The sequence below is a fragment of the Scyliorhinus torazame genome, chromosome 15, assembly GCF_047496885.1.
Source record: "Scyliorhinus torazame isolate Kashiwa2021f chromosome 15, sScyTor2.1, whole genome shotgun sequence".
In the NCBI taxonomy this organism is placed as follows: Eukaryota; Metazoa; Chordata; class Chondrichthyes; order Carcharhiniformes; family Scyliorhinidae; genus Scyliorhinus; species Scyliorhinus torazame.
Window position 1 is genome coordinate 98,430,720 of NC_092721.1, and position 17,227 is coordinate 98,447,946.

A 17,227-nucleotide genomic window follows, 5' to 3' on the forward strand; every position below is an offset into this window, starting at 1 on the left:
TTTCTCAAAAAGATGCCACAGGGGTTCTGTGACCTGTGCCTGATTGGGTAAAAAAATTGCCAACTGGTTCACCATGCTCAGGAACCTCCGGATGTCTGGAATCAAGAATGTGGTTGGGAGCTTGCTGATAGATTTTGTTTTCTATGTGTCTGCCATGATGCCTTTGTTGCTAATGATGTGCTCTATCAACCAAAAAAAGGTCTTGGAGAATTTGAATTGTTCATTCCGTGTCAGCTCTGCTTCCTGCAAGTGTTCTGGGTCCATTGTAAGCCTTTTATCATGGTCTTCCACTATTGTGCTGTGGACTGAAACATTGTCCACATGGTAAATGACACGTCTAGGTAATGTGAAATGCTTGCTTCATGAGGGATAGGCTACTTTTCATGGGGTGATCAGGCCGATGGGCTCGACATCCTCCCTCATGTAATCCTGTATGCGGCCCTCAGTCACCACAATTCATTAATGAGTTTTGGAAACTCCTTTTTAAATTTTGAAGCAGACTCTTGCTGGTTAACTTCATCAATTTTCTTTAGCAGCTTGGGGTCAAATGGGCTTTTCAGCTTAAAAGGAAGCAAAGGCTTGATTGTGGACATTGAACAGGCTCTCTCGTATTCTTTGGTCCTTGTACCCGAGTGTCGCCTGCAGAGTACCTTTCACTGGGGGTTTGGTGCCACCTGGTCCATAGAGTTGTGTTGGGAGTGGCATCAGCCATTGGGTCACCAGCCATGATTCTTTGTCAGAGAGGACTGTAACACTGGCTCTCATATCTAATTTAAAGTTTGTGAGCTGACCATTATACAAGATGCCTGCATGCCAGAGTGGACATTCCTGATCTGTTGCCTCAGCCAAGAAGCATGGTAGAAAGAATATAAGAGCAGGGAGGTTATTGTGGAGCTCTTTAAAATCTGATTAAGCCACAGCTGGAGTACTGTGTGCAGTTCTGGTCGCCACATTGTGGGAAGGAAGTGATTGTACTAGAAAGGGTGAAGAGGAAATTCACCAGGATATTGCCTGGGCTGGATGGTTTCAGCTATCAAGATAGGTTGGTTAGGCTGGGGTTGTTCTCCTTAGAGCGGAGAAGGCTGAGGGGGGACCTAGTTGAGGTGTATAAAATTTATGAGGAGCATGGAAAGAAAGGAACTTTTCCCCTTGGCAGAGGGGTCAGTAACCAGATTTAAAGTAAGTGGCAGGAAGTTTATAGGGGATGTGAGGAAGAGCTTTTTCATCCAGCGGGTAGTGGGAATCTGGAACCCACTGCATGTAAGGGTGGTAGGAGCGGGTATCCTCACAACATTTAAGAAGCTGAGCACTTGAAAGGCTACGGAGTAAGTGTTAGAAAACAGGATTAGAGTAAAGAGGTGTTTGATGGCCATCATGCACATGATGAGTTAAAGGGTCTCTTTTCATGCTTAAAAAACTCAATGATTCTCAATGACATGGTTGTGTTTCCTCTTGGTGTGGTACCTTGGCTTTGTGAATTGGTTTGGAAGCACCTGCGCGCCTGGTTGTGTTAGCTTTACATAGCTTTCCGAAAATATCCTATGCGGTTGCAATTAAAACATTGTGCTGATTCTGCCAGATATTGATCATGCCTGTGAGGCTGCTTGGCTCCTCAATGCCAGCATGGTTTCCCACCCTCTAGTGGTCAGTTGGAGCAATACTTCCCTTGGTCTGTAGTGCCCCTGCTCCTCTGCTGTTTAGCTCGCTGGACAGTGGGTGTTTCCCTGTACCATGGCTTGCTTTCACCCCTTAAGATGGATCTGTGCTGAAAATAGATTTTAGGTTGCCCATTCTGAATGGCCTTTTCAAAGGTTAAATCTTCCTCAGCCTGAAACATATATACGAGGTTAAAGTCCAACAGGTTTGTTTCGATGTCACTAGCTTTCGGAGCGCTGCTCCTTCCTCAGGTGAATGAAGAGGTCTGTTCCAGAAACACATATATAGACAAATTCAAAGATGCCAAACACTGCTAGGAATGCGAGCATTAGCAGGTGATTAAATCTTTACAGATCCAGAGATGGGGTAACCCCAGGTTAAAGAGGTGTGAATTGTACCAAGCCAGGACAGTTGGTAGGATTTTGCAGGCCAGATGGTGGGGGATGAATGTAATGCGACATGAATCCCAGGTCCCGGTTGAGGCCGCACTCATGTGTGCGGAACTTGGCTATAGGTTTCTGCTCGGCGATTCTGCGTTGTCGCGGGTCCTGAAGGCCGCCTTGGAGAACGCTTACCCGGAGATCAGAGGCTGAATGCCCTTGACTGCTGAAGTGTTCCCCGACTGGAAGGGAACATTCCTGCCTGGTGATTGTTGCGCGATGTCCGTTCATTCGTTGTCGCAGCGTCTGCATGGTCTCGCCAACGTACCACGCTTCGGGACATCCTTTCCTGCAGCGTATGAGGTAGACAACGTTGACCGAGTCGCACGAGTATGTACCGCGTACCTGGTGGGTGGTGTTCTCACGTGTAATAGTGGTATCCATGTCGATGATCTGGCACGTCTTGCAGAGATTGCCATGACAGGGTTGTGTGGTGTCGTGGTCACTGTTCTGAAGACTGGGTAGTTTGCTGCAAACAATGGTTCGTTTGAGGTTGCGCGGTTGTTTGAAGGCAAGTAGTGGGGGTGTGGGGATGACCTTGGCAAGATGTTCATCGTCATCAATGACGTGTTGAAGGCTGTGAAGTTTCCGTTCATTCGTTGTCGCAGCGTCTGCATGGTCTCGCCAATGTACCACGCTTCGGGACATCCTTTCCTGCAGCGTATGAGGTAGACAACGTTGGCCGAGTCGTCGTTCATTGATGACGTCATTGATGACGATGAACATCTTGCCAAGGTCATCCCCACACCCCCACTATTTGCCTTCAAACAACCGCGCAACCTCAAACGAACCATTGTTTGCAGCAAACTACCCAGTCTTCAGAACAGTGACCACGACACCACACAACCCTGTCATGGCAATCTCTGCAAGACGTGCCAGATCATCGACATGGATACCACTATTACACGTGAGAACACCACCCACCAGGTACGCGGTACATACTCGTGCGACTCGGCCAACATTGTCTACCTCATACGCTGCAGGAAAGGGTGTCCCGAAGCGTGGTACGTTGGCGAGACCATGCAGACGCTGCGACAACGAATGAACGGACATCGCGCAACAATCACCAGGCAGGAATGTTCCCTTCCAGTCGGGGAACACTTCAGCAGTCAAGGGCATTCAGCCTCTGATCTCCGGGTAAGCGTTCTCCAAGGCGGCCTTCAGAACCCGCGACAACGCAGAATCGCCGAGCAGAAGCTTATAGCCAAGTTCCGCACACATGAGTGCGGCCTCAACCGGGACCTGGGATTCATGTCGCATTACATTCATCCCCCACCATCTGGCCTGCAAAATCCTACCAACTGTCCTGGCTTGGTACAATTCACACCTCTTTAACCTGGGGTTACCCCATCTCTGGATCTGTAAAGATTTAATCACCTGCTAATGCTCGCATTCCTAGCATTGTTTGGCATCTTTGTATTTGTCTATATATGTGTTTCTGGAACAGACCTCTTCATTCACCTGAGGAAGGAGCAGCGCTCCGAAAGCTAGTGACATCGAAACAAACCTGTTGGACTTTAACCTGGTGTTGTAAGACTTCGTACTGTGCTCACCCCAGTCCAACACCGGCATCTCCACATCATGAAACATACATGAGAGTGAATCATCCACCACTCCGACAATAATTCTGTTCCTGATTAGTTCTGGGGCGGCACGCTTACACAGTGGTTAGCAGTGCTGCCTCACGGCACCAGGGAACAGGGTTCAATTCTGCCCTTGGGTGACTGTCTGTTTGCACATTCGCCCCATGTCTGTGTGGGTTTCCTCCGGGTGCTTTGGCTTCCTCCCACAGTCGAAAGGGCAGGTTAGGAAGATTGGGCATGCTAAATTGTCCCTTTCGTGTCCAAAGTATTGTAGGTTAGGTGGGGTTGCAGATGAATGGGCCTTAGTAGGGTGCTCTTTCAGAGGGTCGGTGCAGACTCAATGGGCTAAATGGCTTCCTTCTGCGCTTTCGGAATTCTATGGTTTTATGATTGTACGTCACCGTAGTCACAGATTTCAGCCATTCTTTAAGGCTTCTAAATGGAGTGGTCAACTGGTGCTCCTGACTGTTATCCGTGTTTGTCAAATGTTCCTCTTCCAAGAATCTTGGGCGGGATTCTCCGATCGTCGATGCTGAAATCGCGTTCGGCAATCGGCCAAGAATACCCGTTTCCGACGAAATCCGAGTTCCCGACAGCATCCGTCGCGTGTGGTCAGCGGACTCAGTCCAGCGCCGCTACAGACGGGGGAGGGCCGATTCACGGGCAGGGGGGACTTTGTCAGGGGCTGGGGGCACTGTTGGGGGTGGTCCAGGGCTCGTGAGCCGGCCAAAGGCGGGGGGGCACTATTTTGCAGGCCGGGTCCATGTGTGGCCGGCACCAGGGACACGGCAATTCTCCATATATCTAAGGAATCTCCTTCTAATTGTCATTTGGTAAAACAGAACTTGAGTATTGCTAAACATAAACATTTTGTCAAAGCTGTTAACCTTGCACTCATCAGGACAATTACAAGAATACCAATGCCAGGAGAAACAGCAACTTTTTCCGTATGAGAAGAGTGTGCTGATTGGCAGAGGCATTGCCATGAAGAATGCACCAGTTGATGATGACTGACAGTCACTTTCTCCAGCATACCCAATTTTATGATTGGTCTAGGCCTTGAATGAGTCCAAACAGGTAAGGTAAGTTAGAATGTGTACAGCTTTAAATGTTGTAAAGAACACCAAGATGACGCTGCTGTTTGCTTCTTCCCAATGATGTTTCCCCTGCTACCGGTTTTGGTGGGCAGTAATGGATTCGAGATTTATTTTTTTACAATTTTCAGCAACAGCTCCCTGGTTTGACCTTTCTGAGTCTTCCCCACAATATCTAAGTATTTTCATGCCGGAAAACTGTCAATTCTTGGCTTTTGCTGGGCTTTTTAACTGCCAATTATTTTTAAATTATACATTTTTTTCTCCATCTAAGAAAGCTCGGCTGCCAGGTTTTCGGTTGCCTGCTCGGGACTCGGGCTGTTTGAATGCATTTTAAAATGACCGCTGCTGACTTCAAAGTTTTAAAATACTGATTCTCACCAAGAAATTATGTTTTGCTCGCCTCTGCTAAATCTGCACTCTTTGACTATTAAACATCGGCTTCCACCAGCTTCAATGGAGTCTTCGGCCTGCAGTGTGGAGTTTTATTTCTACATTTGTCTTCCGATCCTCATTTGAAGCTTTTCTCTGGTGACCTTCTTCCGCTCCTTCACTTCTGGTGCTTTTTGTCAGGTCAGAAAAGTTTTTTTTCAATCTTCCAAGTTTTACATTTCTTCGCCAGCTTCTGTGAGGTTCTGAGTTGTCCCGATAGCTGCCACCAAGTTGTAAGATGTGTGTAGTTTGGTATGTCTCAGAAAGAGATTTTGAGTATTGTATAGTTTAATGGTAAGAGTTTATTAACTACTGGCAACTCTATACATATATACATTAAAAGGTTTAAGCTAGTAACTGTCTCCATGCTTGCCTTTACACATGTCTCTGTCCAGTACAAGTCTGCTCCCTTGACTCAGGCCATGTGTTCCTTTACAGGAATGTGGACCATTACTGTACCTGGTCGCCCATCAACGCTTTTCTATGCCAGGCTCTTATGCAACACTTGCAATGAAAATATAGACTGTAAGTGACAGTTCAGCAATTAATGATAGCTCTGATGCAACAAAAACACATACATATAGTGGCTTGTCTTTATGCTGTGAATAAAATTGCTTGAATAAATTGGTACCAGGAAGTAATAGACATAGACACATTCATCATGACCTATCCTCTATAGGTCTAGATGAGCTAATGCACAGTTTTCAGAATCTCATTAGTCCAGGATGCTACATTAAAAAAAATATCAAGGTCTACTGTTCGGACTTCATATTGATTGTCTAAAGAATTGTTTCTTCTAGTAACATTGATTTTCTGTGGAGCTAATCTGATGAAGCATTTCCTGTGATTGAGGTGTTGCAACAACTTCTCATAGGTTTTGGCATAGGTAGTAGCTATTGGATGTCTATTTGTTTTTATCATGGTTTTAACTTGTAATTCCTTCTTGTATCTAAATATATTGTTTGCTGTTTTCCATTTCAATGGAACACCACTTCAATGGGACAGATGAGACAGATGGATATTTATCTTCCAAGATTGGGTTTTCAAGTCCAATGCCATTGGGTTATAAGCTTTTATTTGATAGTCTTAGTCCTTAAGCGCTAACCTTTCTACTACACAAGAATTATGAATTTTTTTCCCCACAAAATTGATCATTCATTATCCTTTTTACAGGTGGTGGATGAATAATATGTTGACTGTCAATAAAATAGCCAAGTCTCAGAATTAACAGGGCAGTTGACAAATTTATTGTGCTAACATTAGATTTCAGTTTTGGTATTTTTTGCTGTAAAAATATCTTTTTTTTCACCATCATTGTTTAAAATCTGGAAGTTATTACACATTGACTAATTTTGCAACACTGTAGTGATAGCTTTCTATTACAATAATTCATTGTTATAATCAATGAAAATATTCTATTGTTTTACATATTCTCTATATTTATTATATATTATGTGTTTTTAATATATGATATTTATAAAAGTAAACAATGAAATATGTAAAATGTATTTGAGATAACAACTTTATGTATCTTCTGTGGCATTGCTTGATCATCATTCCTAATTGTGTGTCATCATACAAATATATATCCACAAGCTTGGGCAGCGTGGTAGCATAGTGGTTAGCACTCTGGCTTCACAGCGCCAGGGTCCCAGGTTCGATTGCCGGCTTAGGTCACTGTCTGTGCGGAGTCTGTATGTTCTCCCTGTGTCTGCGTGGGTTTCCTCCGGGTGCTCCGGTTTCCTCCCACAAGTCCAGAAAGACGTGCCATTAAGTAATTTGGGCATTCTGAATTCTTCCTCTATGACCCCGAACAGGTGCCGGAATGTGCCGACTAGGGGCTTTTCGCAGTCACTTCATTGCAGTGTTAATGTAAGCCTACTTGTGACAATAAAGATTATTATTATTACATTATGGAATCCTGTCCGTAGAATTATCCACCATCCTTCAGACTGTTGCCATACATAAGAATCTATGGTCCGGAACTTTTGAGGAGGAGAAGTTGTAAATGGGTCGCCACTCCACTCCACATTTCTTCCAGGACCTTCTGAGCTGGGCTTTCCAGAAATGTGGACCACAGCAACCCTCAGCAAGTTCAGTTGTAATGGAGTACAGTAAAGGGCAGACAGGACAGTCCATTTTTATTGACATCAACTGCAGTATGATATGTTTAAAGGTTCAGTTTGAAAGTGCATGAATGGGGGAGTGGATGACTGAGTGAATGGGAAGGTTGGTGGGTAGAGAAGTGGAAGAGGTAATTTAGTAAGTGTGTGAGGTCAGTGAGATAAATGGATAGATGGGCAAGGTGTCAGTGGGTAAGATGGCAGGTGGGTGGGTAAGGTGGCAGATGGGTGAAGTGGCATGTGACTGAAATGCAAGGTGGGTGAAGTAGTAGTTTGTGGATGTAGTAGGGTGTGAGCTGGGTGAGCTACTGATGGGTAGGATGGCAGGGGAGTAAAATGGTAGTTTCGGAGTGTGGCAGGTGGGTGGGTGGGTGGATTAGTAGGTGAGTGAGATGTGAACTGGGTGAAATAGCAGTTGGGTGAAGTGCTAGGTGCATAGTGTGATAGGTGGGTCAGGTGGCAACTGGTAAGGTTGGCAGATAGATGAGGTAGTAGGTGGGTGAGCTGGTGGGTCGGTAGTGTGGAAAGTGGATGAGGTGGTAGATCGGCGAGTGGGCAAGTGAATAAGGTGGTAGTTGGTTCAGGGGCAGGTTGGGGGTCAGAATATAGTCAGCTCAGGTTAGGGGACCAGTTACTTGGTTGGGGGGGGCGGGCAGTCAGATCGGGTCGGGGTAGTTGGGGGTGTCACTGTGGCTGATTAGGGGTCAGTGATATAATTACCCAGATGCCCTTGTCCTTCATGATGGTAAAGGTTGCAAGTTTGGAGGTGCAGTTCAATATGTCCTGGTGAGTTGCTGCAGTTCATCTAGTAAAGGTTACACACTGCTGCCGCATGCTTCGATGGTGGAGGGAGTGAATGTTTAAAGTGGTGGATGGTGTGCCAATCAAGTTATCAGCTTTGTGTTGAGCTTCTTGTTTCAAAGTGTTTCAAAGAATTTACAGTGCAGAAGGAGACCATTCGGCCCATCGAGTGCACCGGCTCTTGGAACGAGCACCCCATCCAAGCCCACACCCCCACCCTATCTCCATAACCCAGTAACCCCACCCAACACTAAGGGCAATTTTTGGACACTAAGGGCAATTTAGCATGGTCAATCCACCTAACCTGCACATCTTTGGACTGTAGGAGGAAACCGGAGCACCCGGAGGAAACCCACGCACACACGGGGAGAACGTGCAGACTCAACGCAGACAGTGACCCAAGCTGGGAATCGAACCTGGGACCCTGGAGCTGTGAAGCAATTGTGCTAACCACTATGCTACCGTGCTGCCCACGTGTTGTTGGATCAGCATTAATACAAGTAAGTGGAGAGTATTCCATATCACTCCTGACCCTTGTAGGTGGTGGACAGGCTTTGTGGAGTCTGAAGGTGAGATACTCGCTGCAGAATTCCCAGCCTCTGACCTGTTCTTGTAGCCACAGTATATAGCAGGTTCAATTCAGTTTCTTGTCAATGTTAACCCCCAGAATGTTGATTGTGGGGGATTCAGATTTGGGAATGCCTTTGAATGTCAAGAGGGATTGTTAGATTTTCTCTTGTTAGAGATGATCTCTACCTAACACTTGTGTGGAGTGAATATTCCTTGTCACTTATCATAGAACATAGAACATAGAACATACAGTGCAGAAGGAGGCTGTTCGGCCCATCGAGTCTGCACCAACCCACTTAAACCCTCACTTCCACCCTATCCCCGCAACCTAATAACCCCTCCTAACCTTTTTGGTCACTAAGGGCAATTTATCATGGCCAATCCACCTAACCTGCACGTCTTTGGACTGTGGGAGGAACCCGGAGCACCTGGAGGAAAGCCACGCACACACGGGGAGAACGTGCAGACTCTGCACCGCACAGAGAGTGACCCAGCGGGGAATCGAAACTGGGACCCTGGCGCTGTGAAGCCACAGTGATATCCACTTGTGCTACCGTGCTGCCACCATACTACCCTGCTGCCCCCAAGCCTAATCAGCCCAAGTCTGATGTAGACCAGGTCCTGCTGCATATAGGCATGCCTACTTTAGTATATGAGGAGACGTGAATGATGCTGAACATTATGCAATGATCAGCAATCATCCCCACTTTTGACTTTATGATGGAGGGCATGTCATCAATTCAGCAGATGGTTGTGCCCAGCACACTACTCTGAGTAACTCCTGCAGTGATGCCCCGGGACAAAGATGATTGGCTTTCAACAACCACAGCCATCTTCCTTTGTGCTAGGTATGACTCCAACCAACCAAGAGTTGGCTCCCTGCTTCCATTGTCTCCAGTTTTTCTCAGACTCCTTGATAACATACTCTGTCAAATGCTTCCTTGATATCAAGAACAGTCACTCTCATGTCGCCTATGGAATTCAACTTTTTTGTCCATGTTTGAACCAAGGCTGCAGTGAGGTCAGGAGCTGAGTGACCCTGACGGAGCTGAAACTGAGCGTCAGTGAGCAAGTTATTTCTGAGTAAATACTATTTGAAAGCGCCATCAATGACACCTTCCATCATTTTGCTGATGATCGAGAACAGACTGATGGGGCGGTCATTGGCTTGGTTGGATTTGTCCTGCATTTTGTGGACTGGCCATACCTGGACAACTTTCCACGTTGCTGGGTAGATACAGTGTTGTAGCAGCATTGGAACACTTGGCTAGGGTTGTGGCTGGTTCTGGAGTACTGGTCTTCAGGACTATTGCCGGAATATTGTCAAAGCCCATTGCCTTTGCAGTATCCAGTACCTTCAGCTGTTTCTTGATATCATGTGGAGTGAATTGAATTGACTGAAAACTGGCAGCTGTGATACAGGAGACCTCTGGAGGAGGCCAAGATAGATCACCCACTTGGCATTTTTGGCTGAAAATTGTTGCAGATGCTTCAGCCTTATCTTTTACACTGATGTGCGGGCTCCTCTATCATTGAGGATGGAGATATTTGTGGAACCTTCTCCTCCAGTGAGTTGTTTAATTATGCACTATCATTCACAGCTGGATGTGGCAAGATTGCTGAGCATAGATTTAATTTGTTGGTTGTGGAATTCTCTTAGCTCCACTATTACTGTTTGGCACGAAGGTAGTCTTGTGTTGTAGCTTCACCAGATTGAAACCTTGGGTTGGATCCTCCATCCTGCTGCGCCAGATTTTTGCTTCACCCCGCCGGCGGGATGCTCCGTTACGCCGGCCGGTCATTGGGGTTTCCCATTGTGGGGCAGCCACACGTCATCAGGCAACTCCCGGGCTCCTGGCAAAATGGAGCATCCCGCCGGTGCAGAATCCAGCCCCTTATGTTTAGGTATGTCTGGTACTGCACCTGGCATGGCCTCCCGCACTCTCTTTGAGCTAGGATTTATCCCCAGGCGTGATGGTGATGGTAGAGTGGGGGCTGTGCTGGGCCATAAGGTTACGGATTTTGGTTTAATACAGTTCTGTTGCTGCTGATTGCCTGTGGTGCCTCATGGCTGTCCAGTTTTTAGTTGTTAGCTCTGTTTAAAATCTACCCTATTTGGCATGGTGATAGTCCCCACAACAGAGGGTATCCTCAATGTGAAAATGGGACTTGTCCCCACAAAGACTGAACAAATGAATATGTGACAGGTAGATTGTGAGGATGAGGTTAAGTAGGATTTTCCCTCTTGTTGGTTCCCTCACCACCTGCCACAGACCCAATGTAGCAGTTATGTCCTTCAGGATTCGGTCAACTCAGTCAGTAGTGCTGCTAACAAAGCCATTCTTGGTAATCAACCTTTTTTGTACTCATACCTATTTGCACTTTCCCAATAGCTTTCTGTCACATACACATGCCCAATACATCAAGGACAAACTTCGGGTACTAAGATCATTTTTCCTACAGCAGATCAGGCTAAGAGGAAAGTTAGTGGAGCTTTTTAAAAAAATTATGAAGAATTTTGATAGGCGGCATAGGGAAAGACAATTTCCTCTGGGGAACGTGTGACAAAAGGTTATCCATTTGCAATGATCAGTGAGAATGAGGAGGAAAGTTGAAAGTGTTGAACGCTGTTTTCTGAAGTGTTTCTAACAGAGACCATGATGTCCAGTCATGAAACATCTGATAAATAGATGAAATAAAGGTAATTTATTGAAAAAGAAACGATGGAGGCTGAATTTGGATTGCCATAGACGGGTCAACAGACCAACAATGGGCTGAGTGGGCCTTCTCCTGTGTTATATGCTGTGGTGCTCACAGTGCTTCTTTACATGCACATGTTTATCTACCACATTTTTTCCAGAATCAGTTGCACACATGGATTGGTTCAGAGGTGTAAATTGTAAAAGTGATGACATGTTTGCAGTTAGCATTCATTATTTGTGACACGAGTTGTAACGAGCCTGCCTTGTGAAATATGCAGAAGATATTGCACCTCTCCCAACCTCTCCATTGATAAATGCCCCCCTCCCACCTATATTAAAGGTACACCGTCCCTCTGACACACGCCAGCTATCATTACCCTTGTCCCCACCCCCTCTCTTCCGTTCTCTATCTGTGATAATCTGATCGCATGGTCACAACATCAGAACTTTCCAAGTGCTCATCCTACAGTAAAAGCTGCACTGTTTGTGGTCGCGGTTGCCCCTCGCTCCTGATCCACTCCGTTTCACACACACAACCCGAAACACTCAACCCCTTTCTAATTTGGCACACGCAATCCTCTCCACGCAATCTGCAAAACTAAGCTGCAGCGCCTTTAACTCTCTCCCCATTCAGTCAAAAGCAACACTAACTAGAGGAAGATTCACGCTCTTCAACATGTTGGAGTCCCTCGCAATGTCGATTTCTTAAGAACAAACGAAGCGAGTCAATTCATTGTACGCGGGTAATAATAATGTGTTTAATATAAATCAGCATCTACATTCGCTATAAATGGAACAATTTGAGCACGATCTTCGCTGCTGCATTTATTGGTTGCCATGGTGAAGATGGGATAGTCCTAATCCGACAGCTAGCAATCTTCACACGATCTGCGGGATCGGCCAGATTTATCCGGAGAATCACCTTTGGGAAGCCGGTATGTTATTTCCAGCTTCTGCCTGTGTTTTGATATTGTTGTCTGTTAACACTCGTTCCTTCTTCGCTTCAAATGAACAAAAAAGGACTCACGCGCTTTTGGTTTATTTCGAAGAGGGAGAATGTGAAATTCATTGTGAAATTGCAAGATCAAACCGGCACTGTGTCATTTCTGGTCAGTGTGACAACATCCAGTGACCAGTGGGACCTCCAGGTCCCCGTTTCAAACGCACACCTTTGGTGGGAAGTGTCAGCCCAGATGGGGATGAACATTTTCAGGGATGATCTTCACGCCGTGGATCAGAACTCGCAGCCAGTGGCTCCGCTGCCCAGCTTCCCATTGCTCTCAATGACTGGGCACACGTTTCATTCGCTGCACCTCTGTTAGTCACCAGCTTTAGGGCACCCTCGGTAGCATACATCTCCCGCAATGATCGTGCAGAAAAGTCAATGCCGATCATTGCACCGGGAAGAATTGGTAGCCCTTCATCGATGCTCGGTTATTGTCCTTGTTCGCACTCAGCCTCAGCACTCATTCAAAGGGGTCGTTTCAAAGGCTCCAGCCTATGTTCCCAGTCCAATGGAAAAATACGGTTCTTGCCACAGGACCGGTATTGACAATAGATGTGATAGTTCTCCCCAGCGGCTACCGCCTGCAGACATGGATTTTAATATTGCAAAGAATATTATTATCCTCTCAACATCCCTAACATTTGCACCGCATCAGTTGCGGTAGCCTGGCGATAGCACCAGACTTCCTAACCAGGCTATTCTAGCACAGAAGCATCCTGGAAGTGCAATCTCCCCAATTACAGTAACATAGTAGAGTGAACGGTCACCTTGTGTGAGGAATGTGGACAGTCAGGTCAACGGCAGCACATTGTGGCTCTATCCTGGTTATAATGTCCACTCAATTAATCATTTCACCGAGATCCCGCAAGGCTAAATGAAAGGTCACAGATAATGCTGCAAACGTTCAGCAGGTCAGGTAGCAGCCGTGAAGATAGAAAGATAGTGTGATACCTGCCACTGGTAACTTCCCGCCTTTCTCCCGCAGTGTTCTCTAACCTGCTGGCGGGGGGTCCAACATTTTCTGTCTGTTCACATTCCCAACATCAGCAGTTCTCCCTCCCCTCAAACCCCCACACTACATTCTGACCTAACTGTGATTCCAATCAATTCAATGGAAAATGAGGGAATGCGTATTTGTGTGGGTGTCCGCACGCCCTGTGTCGATCTCCAACTCTGTCTGCATATACCTAACTTTACCTTTGGTCTCTTTGTGAGTGTACGTCCCCGCCACCTGTCTCTACTTCCAAAATCTCTATCTATGAATCAGGTTCGGTCCAGCTGCGCATCTGTCTGCATCTGTGTGGCTATGTCTCCGTCTTTGCCTGCGTGTGTGTGCTCTCTGCCCGAGCATCTGTGAGAGAGGTATCGTCTGCTCCTGCGTGTCCGCCAGGGGTTACATAATCGGTCCTTTTGTCTGTGTGTCTCTTTGTGGCTGGTGTAAAATGTGTTGTAAAATGTGTGTATGTATGTATATGTATGTATGCCTGTGTATGTATGTATGTGTGTATGTATGTATGTGTTTATGTATGTATGTATGCATGTGTGTATGTATGTGTATGTATGCATGCATGTATATGTGTGTATGTATGTGTGTGTATGTATGTGTGTATGCATGTATGTGTGTATATATGTATGTATGTGTGTGTAAATTTGTTCTCAGCTGCCCAATCTGTGCTCGCCTTCCCCTCAGCTCCAAGTTCCAAGCCCTTCAATCAGGTTTTCATCCTGCCACAGCCCTTCTCAAAGTCACAAATGACATACCCAGGCCTGTGACCCCACTTGTCTATCTTCCCGTTTCCTTCTTGAGCTGTTTGTGGACCTCACCATGTCTGAACAGGCTGTGCTCCCCAAGACCACGCCTCCATCTTCCATCTGGCCTGGACTGTCCTCACAGACTTTCATTCTTACCCATCCGATCAGAGAACTGCCTGCAATGCCTTCCTTTCTGGCTCCTGCGCTGTCCCCTCTGGAATCTGGCCAGGGTCTCTCCTTCGCCTCTTACTCTTTTTGGTCTGCAGGCTTCCCTCAGGTACCCCATGCGAAGACGCCACAAGTTCCACAGACATGTCGACAACCCCAAGCTCCATATCCCCACTTCCTGTCAATCCACATCCGTCTTTTGATTTGTCACTCTGCTTGTTTCACATTCAGTCCTGGATGAACAAAAAATCCTGCAACTAAATATTGGGAAGAACACCAAATCCATGTCTTTGCTGTCCACTATAATTTGTGTTGCCCAGACACCAAATCCATTCCTTTTCCTGGCAAATGTCCCAAGCTGAACCAGTCCGTTTGCAATATCGGTGTCTTACCTGGCCCCATGATGAGCTTCCCACCACATCTCCGCCCCATCACCAAGGCAGCCTCCATCTCGAAACAAAGTGCAGCTTCTTTTTAAAAAAATGCATTTTATTCAAACTTGTATCAAAGTCGGTTACACAAATAAACACCCCGGGAAACATTCTTCCCAACAATCAACTACACACTTTGTACAGACTTTTCTCCTTTTTCACCCCCTCCTCCCCATCACCTCCCCCCCCCACCCCCCTGCGACAAAAAGCTCCTCAAACACGGTCACAAACATCCCCCACCTTTTCTCAAACTCCTCTGCTGAGCCCCTGAACTCATACTTTATCTTCTCTAACCGAAAGAAGTCACACAGGTCACCCATGCTGCCACTCCAGCAAAATGTGTCGCCGTGCAATCAGAGTGGCGAAGGCCACGACATCGGCCTTCCTCCTCTCTTTGAGCGCCGGCTTCTCTGAAACCCCAAATATCGCCACCAAAGGGTCCGGGTCCACTCCCTCCTCCACTATCCTGGCTAAAACCGCAAACTCTCCCGCCCAGAATCTTCCCAATTTTTCACAACCCCAAAACATGTGCGCATGATTCGCTGGCCCCCGCCCACACCTCTCACCTGTTACCCTCTGAAAGAACCCACTCATTCTCGCCCGAGTCATATGCACCCTGTGCACCAACTTAAACTGTATCAGGCTCATCCTTGCACAAGAGGAGGTCCCGTTTACCTTTCGCAGTGCCTCACTCCATACTCCCCAATTGATCTATCTCCATTCCCAACTCCGCTTCCCATTTCTCCTTGATCTTCACCACCCACTCGCCTCCCTGCTCCCCCAGACACTTATATATATCCCCAATTCTTCCCTCCCCTTTCACATCCGTAAGCAGCAGTCCCTTTTGCAGGGTGTATCCCGGCAATCGAGGGAACCCCTTCCAGACCTTTTGTGCAAAGTTCATAACCTGTAGATACCTGAACTCACTACTCCTCGGCAGCTCTACCCTCTCCCTTAGCTCTTCCAGACTGGTGAACCCTTCCTCCAAATAAAAATCCCTCACCTTGACTAGCCCCACTTCCCTCCACCTCATGTATACTCTATCCATCTCCCCCGGCTCAAACTCATGATTCTCGCACAGCGGCGTTAGCACCGACATCCCTTCCATCCTAAAATGCCTCCTCAGCTGATTCCATATCTTCACCGTGGACTGCACCACTGGGTTCCCTGAATACCTACTCGGAGCCATTGGCGATGTTGCCATCACCATAGCCCTCAAACTTGACCCCTTACAAGATTCCTCCTCTATCCTAACCCACTCTACCCCTTCTCCTTCCCACCACCGCCGCACCTTGTCCACATTCGCCACCCAATAATAATGAAGCAAGTTTGGCAACACGAACCCCCCCTGCTGCCTCTGCCTCTGTAGCAGGGTCCTCCCCACCCTCTGCACCTTCCCCACCCATACAAAGTCAGAGATGATTGTGTCCACTTTCCGAAAAAAGGCCTTTGGTATAATGATCGGGAGAGCCTGAAAGATAAACAAGAACCTCGGCAGAATATTCATTTTCACCACTTGGACCCTCCCCGCCAACGTTAAGTGCAGTGTATCCCACTTCTTAAGATCCTCCCTGGCCTCCTCCACCAGCTTCGTTAAGTTCCACTTACGGAGCCCCGTCCATTCCATCGCTACCTGAATCCCCAAGTACCTAAACCTATCCCTCACTACGGTAAATGGCATCTCCCCTAAATTAGCCTGCAGTGCCAGCTCATTCACCGGGAATACCTCGTTTTTCCCTACATTCAGCTTGTATCCCGAGAACCCTCCAAACCTCCCCAACAGGCCCATAATCCTTCCCATACTCTCCAACAGATCCAAAACATACAGCAAGAGGTCATCTGCATAGAGCGACAAGCGATGCTCCCTCCGTCCACTCATTATCCTCCTGCCGCTCTGCCCAACCCCTGAGAGCCATCGCCAATGGCTCTATGGCCAGCCCAAACAGCAGCAGCGACAGTGGGCACCCCTGCCTCGTACCCCTGTGTAAGTCAAAACTTTGTGAGCTCATATCATTCGTCCTCACCCTCGCTCTTAGCACCACATACAGCAACCGCACCCATGCCACAAATCTCGGCCCAAACCCAAACCTTCCCAAAACTTCGAACAAGTACCGCCACTCCACCCGATCAAATGCTTTCTCTGCGCCCATGGACACCACCACCTCCGGTACCAGAGCTTTCGGCGGATTCATCACCACATTCAACAGCCGTCTTATATTACTCGCGAGCTGCCTGCCCTTCACAAAGCCTATTTGATCTTCTGCAACCACCCCCGGGACACAATCCTCCATCCTCCCCGCCAACAACTTAGCCAATACTTTCACATCCGTGCTCAATAGTAATATGGGTCTATACGACCCACATTCCACCGTATTCTTCCCTTTTTGGGGGATTAGTGTGATTACTGCCTGCATCACCATCTCCGGCAACTCCCCCTTCTCCAGTACTTCATTTAACACCCCCAACAGA

At 47.1% G+C, this 17,227-nt stretch overlaps 1 protein-coding gene across 1 annotated transcript in view; it reads left to right on the forward strand.

Annotated features, from left to right (window-relative positions):
* Positions 1-11,976: 11,976 nt before the first annotated feature.
* Positions 11,977-17,227, forward strand: part of grm5b (glutamate receptor, metabotropic 5b) — a 966,940-nt gene continuing 961,689 nt past the window's right edge. Inside the window, exon 1 of the mRNA XM_072476472.1 lies at positions 11,977-12,336. The gene's annotated coding sequence lies outside the window, so the exon portion shown is untranslated. The remainder of the gene's footprint in view (positions 12,337-17,227) is intronic.